At 31.2% G+C, this 7,296-nt stretch overlaps 1 pseudogene; it reads left to right on the top strand.

Moving 5' to 3' along the window:
- Window positions 1-230: 230 nt before the first annotated feature.
- Window positions 231-1,033, top strand: LOC143397105 (centromere protein Q pseudogene; annotated as a pseudogene).
- The last annotated feature ends 6,263 nt before the right edge of the window (window positions 1,034-7,296 follow it).

The following is a 7,296-nucleotide window of genomic DNA, read 5'->3' as shown; positions in this document are numbered from 1 at the left end:
TATAAATATACTCTATGCATACAAATAATATGTATGTATGTATGTATACAGGTATTACATATATACTTTTATATACATATGCATACACTTAATATTTATGTCTTGGAAACAGTTCTGGTCTTCTCAGCTTTCTTCTCACCTCCTTCTGGGTCTCCTGGTTTTCAGTTTGGTGTGAAGTACTCTGAGCATGACTTCCTGAAACACTGAAGAAGAATTAATCAGTGATCAAGATGCTGGGTAAATCAAATGCTTCCAAGAAGTTTCAACATCTAAAAATAAATTCAAAAAGAGAAATCAATAAATGAGGAACTGGAGTTGTCAGAGAAACAGCCAAGAAACACAGGAAAAAGAAATAAAAATCATCCAAAGCCTTTGTCTTCTGAAGAACAAACAAAACATATTAATCTAAAACAGATAAAAATAGCATCTAACAAGAGAAAAATCTGGCAAACATTTTCAAAGAGTACCAGAAAGCATTTGCAAATTATGATAGAATCAGTAATAATAGCAATTTTGAGTAACAATATTGAAGAAAAAGAACAAATTGAATGTCATCTCAACTACCTGAATATAAGATTGCTACAATTGTGTGAAACCATGAAAAATCCCTCAACCAAAAGCTGAAATATTTTATTAATGTGCCAAAATCTACTGAAAATGGAGAAAGTACAAGACAGAACTATTGAAGAAAGTCTGGCATTATTGTAGGAAGAAATAGATAAAATTGTAGAGACCACAGAATCAATGACTGGAGATATTCAGAGACTAAAAAATAGAATTCAAATTGTGACACATGAGGTAGAAAGAAGAGGAGGTAAAACAGATGTTTCAAATAGCTTATAGTGAGGTACTTTCTTTTCCAGGACTTTCTCAGAACAGTCTCAAAGCACCCGCACTTTAGAAAGAAATTTTGATACTAATTTCATACCACACTGCTCTTCTAAAGGACCTGGGTATTCTTCACAATTCATTCCATAAGAACAATTTGTCAGTGTTCATCAAAGAAATTTATTAAAAACTAGATGCTTCTTAGAGTTTACTTTTTAGATTGTTTCATATTAATTAAACATTTATGAATTTGTAAAACTCTTAACCTATGATGATATTATTGAGGCTAAAGCCTAATATGCACTTTAAAATTAGCATCTAATGTAATCCTGGAAAATATGTTTATAGCAGTTGCTAAATCTAGAGAACCAATATTTATGTTGTTGTATCTAGCAGGTATTTGCCTAAAACCATAAAATAAGAATAGCCAGGATCTAATCATGTATAATGGCTGAATGAAGGATATTTATTGGTTAGCACATAACTGTGATGTGGTGTCTTTGTATATGTAATGTTTTTCTGTCAAGTGCCTAATGAATAAAAATATATGTGTTTGCTATCACTCATTCTTTAGCTGATAGTTTGCATTTTTCTGTCTAGGTTCCTAGAACTTGAGAAATTCTCAAATACCTTTATTCTTACCTAACTCACAGTTTCTTTTTGGAGTAATTAAGATTTTCCAGGTACCTTTAATGTTAAAAGTTGAGTCAAGATTTTATTTCTTTGGCTGGTTAGTGAGTAGATGCTGAATATTCATTTTTTTTAATTTAAAAAATTATTAAAAAGAATCCTAAGCCATTTAGTTCTTCAAACAATAACCAACCAAAAAACAAAACAAAACAAAACAAAACTGTTTTAGGAAAACCAAAAACATAAGAACTAGATGCTAAAGGCAGAAGGTATTGAATCCAAAGAAGACAGAAGACAAATTCAGGATTACATAAAATGCAGTTTATTAAAGACTTATGCAGTATATCTTCTGTGGCACCAAGACAGAAGAATCCCTTCACCCTACAGAAAGAAGAAGGGATATATTTGCTTAGATAGATAAAAGTATCCTACAGCCAACAAAAATGCACCTGAGTTTTTTCAAATACTGTTAACATGACAAATGTCAGTTAAGAGTCCAGGTGTCATTGTCTGGCACTAATACTCAGCGGCAATCTTAATGGACTTGTCTATTGTTACAGAGTTTGGAAGGCACAGCAGGGTCACCTGGCAGAGAGCTGGTACTTATAGCCAAGGTGACTATAGTTGTGTAAAGTTGGATCCCTACAAAGCCCCTTTTTAATCAACCTGTCCTTGTTGTGTAATGAGCTTATATATTCAAATAAGTTATTTGTATAAATATATCAAAAATCTTTTCTAAGCCCCTATAATATATTGTCTTGGTTATTTTAAGTATTTGTAAAATAAAATAAATGTTGTTTAAGAAAAATAATGGATCTGGTTTTTATCATAAAAATGTTTGGAAAATAGTAATTCACAACTTATATAAGTTAAAATATTTCCCCTTTTACAAATTGGCTGCATTTCTTTGTGCAAAAAGAAAATAAGAAAAATAAATAAATAACTGGTCTATCATCATTTCTAAAAGTGACTTCAAACCTGAAGACTATTCTTCAAGTATTCCTCAATTTCCTTTTCCAAACTAAATTGTTCTTTTTACTTTTACATTTTTTCCCCTTTTCAGGCCTTGATTTTGGACCTTTAATCATGTAATTTTCTCAACTCTTGCCCAAATCACTACACATATTAAATTGCCATCAATTTATTCATTTGGGTGTCCATTGGGTAAACATAAATTTGCAAAGTTTTTTTTCCATTTTCTTATGATCTCAGCCAAATATAGAAATTCCAAAATAAATATAAACAGCCTACCATATACTATATTCAAGGCTAAAAGATGAAGCCTGCAAAGTGTCAACCTTATCAGGTAAAACCTGACCCACTGCAGATTTTTAGGTTAATGGGATCTGGGGATTTATACAGTTTCATTGATCATTCAAAAAGTATTACCTTTCTTTTTGATTGTTCATGATGATTGCATCTATGACTTTGAAGTTTACCTGACTTATAAAATATTTTAGGCAGCTATCTTTTTCACCATCATAAAAAAAAGGAAAAACAAAATCAAATCTACACTGATCAGTTTGGATCTACATAAATCTGTTTTTACTATCAAGCTAAAAAGAAAGACAGAAAATCCCATTTTGTTTTGACTGATGGCTATTATATTTTTAACACTCAAGCATTTTTCCTTAAGCATCATTCAAAACAGTCAAGATTGTGTCAGTAGACTTTTATTTACCATTGTTTGAAGCAGGGAATTCAAAGGCTCACATTGAACTTCCAAGATAGTGTGTCTTCTGCTGCTATTTCCCTTTTCCACTTCAGGGTGAGACTGTTAACTAACGCTACTAAACCACTAGCTTATAAAATTATAATCACATACCCTGTGGACCCTGGTACAATGTGTGCTCTCCGCCAATGAGGTAACATGTCTAGGTCACATATTGGTTTGCTACTCAGTCTCTCATCACATATATTTACCTTCCAAATTGGGCTATCATGCAGATTAAAGGAAAATATTGTATATAAGATTCTTGGTACATTGCTTGGCATATAGTAAATACTGACAAAATGAATTATACTATTAAATACAATAATATTTAATCATACTTATTAAATACAATAATATTTAATAAATGCTGTTATGAAAATAGAGACAGCAAGATTATAAATAATAAACTTTAATAACTCAATGGCTTAAAATAATGGACTATTATTTATTACATATACAAAAATGTAAACTTATCTGAATTAAGCTAAATTATATATTTTTACTTTAAAAGTAAAATGCAGAAATACCAAAAGAACACGGATTCCTTCTAACACAGACATAATAAAGCCTTATTTAGCTATTAAATATGAAATTTCCTGGTGTACCTTTAAAAGGAACTATTTTCAGAAAAAAAAAGATCATTAAAATTAAAAAAAAAAAACTGTTTAAAGTCCAAATTTGAAACATAATAATTAACTTGTGTACTTTGCAGTTGACCAATCACTTTCAGCTTAATGAGGCCCTTAATACAATAAAATATTAAACTACTTTTTCAAAGTTTAAGGAAACACAAATAATGAGTATAAAATATAACATAATTTTCTTCAGATGGTAGAAAAGTCCTGCATGCTTTCTCTAATTGCAATCCCCTCCTTTTTCAACAAAATTAATTTACAAATTGTTTCTAAATTGCTCTTATTCCATAAAGATGCCAGCACAAAGGATGAAGATAATTAAATTCTGAAATACCTTTCTCTTACTAAAGTAATTTCCTATTTAAGAGAGATAATTATAGAAAAATTTTCAACTGTAAACTTAAAATTTGGGTAGGTACTTTTTCTAGTTCCCTCAAAACCTAGCTTTTTTTTTTTAAAGCTATTACATATTTTATAAATAATTTTTAAAAATCATGCTCTATACAATTAAAATACTTATAATTCATAGAAATATGTTAGATAAAAATTATGACATTCAAAATGTGCAAAAGACAACAGTGCATGTTCAGAATTTGGAAATAAGTTCAAATTCTAACAATATATAATATAATGTGGTGTTTTGGTGAATATTAAGTGAGAAAATATTTATGTAAATGCCCAATGCAGGATTAGGCCAGCCCATAGTAGACATTCAGCAAGTATAAATATCCTATTCTGTATTTTAATTTCTTTCATTTTCTCTCATTTTCCCCTATTCCATTCCCTTTTCTAGATTTCAGCAACCCACAGTGTTATATAGATATCAAGAAATCATAATTTTGAATATATATCCAGTTCTTTTAAAATTGAACATTGAGAATAAATTAAACCAAAAGTCTATAGTAGGTCAATATATGCAGCCACTTCATTCAGTTCAGACATTTTAACACATTGTCATATTTTGTGATTGTACAATTTAAAATAATTATCTCAGTAAGAACAAGTGGACAAACAAATTATGTAGGGAGAAGAAAAACTTTCAATATAAGTATTGATGTTGTTTGATTACTGGAACATTGATGGAGATGGATAGCTTCAGACAAAAATAGTTTAAGAATTTCTAGCTATTTTATAAATATTTTTCAAAGAGTAGTCACAATTTTGTTGCCACCTTGAATTAATTAAAAAAGTTAACAAACATAACTCAATTTTTAAAATGTAAAAATGTGATTATTAAAAATGCAATGTGTTTACAATCTTATGTATTGTTTCCTTATTTTGCACCCTAAATAGTGAATGCCTAATTAACAGTGAATGTTTTGACTGAGCCTGAAAATTTTATTAGTGTAATAAAATTTAAATTCCTAAATTAAGAGCAGATTTTTTAAAAAAAATCTTTAGTATTCATTTTCAAACACAAAGTTACCAATTCCTTGTTGTAATAAAGCTTGCTGAACCAGTTTGAATATTAGAAACATTATGTTTAAATTTTGATTTATTAGGCCAGGTAAAGCAGTGCACATCTGTAATCTTAGCTACTCAGAAGGCTGAGGCAGGAGAATCACAGGTTCAAGGTCAACTTGGGCAATATAGCAAGATCCTGTCTCAAAAATAAAAATAAAAAGAACTAGGGATATAGCTCAGTGGCAAAGCATTAAAGCATCCCTAGGTCAAATCATTAGTACCAAACGAAGAAAAGAAAGGACAAAAAAAAAAAAAAAGAAAGAAAGAAAGAATTTTGAATTCTTATATCAATTTGACAGACAGTCTGTCCTTTTAGAAGTAAGGTAATGTGTATGAGCAATTCCTTCTTTCTACACACAGCTCTCTGCCCTCTTAACTATTTAGTTCCTCTATATTTTCTGTGCTTATTTTGAAAGTATCTGTTCGTTGTAATTTCAAAAAATCACATAGATAATTTATTTTGAGCACTATACACACAATTTCTACATTCTAGTCCTTCCCTTCACTCATTATTTATTTGTGCTCATTGTTTGTCTACCATATGCTTGACTATGAGCTAATTGCTAGAGAGTCCAATATGATGTTGATTTTATAAAGTCTTATTCTATATCTTATAGAGTCTTATAAAGTCTTATTCTATTGGAGAAATAACATATACTCTTCAGCATAAGAAGTGATAAAGGAAAATGTGAAATTATAGCAATGAAAGCAGTCTAGTGATGGCACAGGTTACAAGTGAGAAGGCAGCTAAGACCTCAACTCACCTATCTGTCAACACTTAATAGGCATTGTAGCATGTGTTGCTTAGTAGATGATGTCACAAAAGCTGGATCATTAGATGGAGAGAAATAAATTTAAATCCCTACCTAACTGGACATAAAATCTTGAATTTCAGATTAATGACATAAATGTGAAAAAAAAAGATCCGCAAGTTCGTCATGTTAATATGTAAAAGAACTTTGTATGGAAATAGGGGAAAACAGACAAAATTTTTCAATAGTCTGCAAGTATTCAAGTGAAAGGAAGAGTAGCACTTCTCTCACTTTAAATCAAAAGCTAGAAATGGTTAAGCTTAGTGAAGAAAGTAGGTTCAAAACTGAGACTGGCCTATTATACAAACAGCTGGCCATACTATGAATGTAAAGGAAAAGGTACTAAAGGAAGTCAAAAGCAATACTTTAATGAACAAACAATAAGAAAGTAAAAGAGCATTTTTGATAATATAAAGAAAATTTTAGTGGTCTGCAGAGAAACTCAAACTAGCCACAGTATTCTCTTAAGCCAAAGACTAACCTAGAGATGAAGGCCCTTTCCTCAATTCTATCAAGACTGAGAGAGATATGGAAGCTTCAGAGAAAAATTTTGAAGCTAGTAGAGGGTTGGTGCAGAAGGTTTAAGGGAGGAAATCTTCTTCATAATATAAAAGCTCAAAGAGAAGCAGAAAATATTAATATAGAAGCTACAATAAATTATCCAGAAGAACCAGCTAAGGGCATTGATATTCAATGTCAATTAAATAGCTTTACATTCCTTACATTACAAGAAGATACCAATGAAAGAACGAACAAGGCTCATTGTCTGAGCCTATTTATTGAGGAACAGATCTGCATATTTATAGAGCTGGGGGTGGTTTGACAGTTATGACAGTTTAATGGTTGAAGGGTTTGACAGTTGGCATGGGGTGCTTTCTGATTGGTGGGTAAGGATCATGTGAGCCAGCAGGGCTAGTCTGATTGGTGGGTAAGGATCATGTGAGCCAGCAGGGGTAGTCTGATTGGTGGGTAAGGATCATGTGAGCCAGCAGGGCTCACCATTGGACGGCTCTTCTTGGGGGATGGGGAAGTTAGTCTTTGGAGGGGGGGGGTACTCCCAACAATACCACTAGAACTTTCGTAGCTGAAGAGGAAAAGTCAATGCCTGGCTTCAAATCTTCAAGATCTTCAAGGATAGTCTAGCTCTCTCATTGGGGAATAATGCAGCTGAAGAGAAGCCAATAGTGACTTAAGATTCTGAAAAATCACAGAA

Source organism: Callospermophilus lateralis, chromosome 4 (genome assembly GCF_048772815.1).
Source record: "Callospermophilus lateralis isolate mCalLat2 chromosome 4, mCalLat2.hap1, whole genome shotgun sequence".
In the NCBI taxonomy this organism is placed as follows: Eukaryota; Metazoa; Chordata; class Mammalia; order Rodentia; family Sciuridae; genus Callospermophilus; species Callospermophilus lateralis.
Note: the sequence above shows the minus strand (reverse complement) of the source record. Positions and strands in the feature narration are given on the sequence as shown.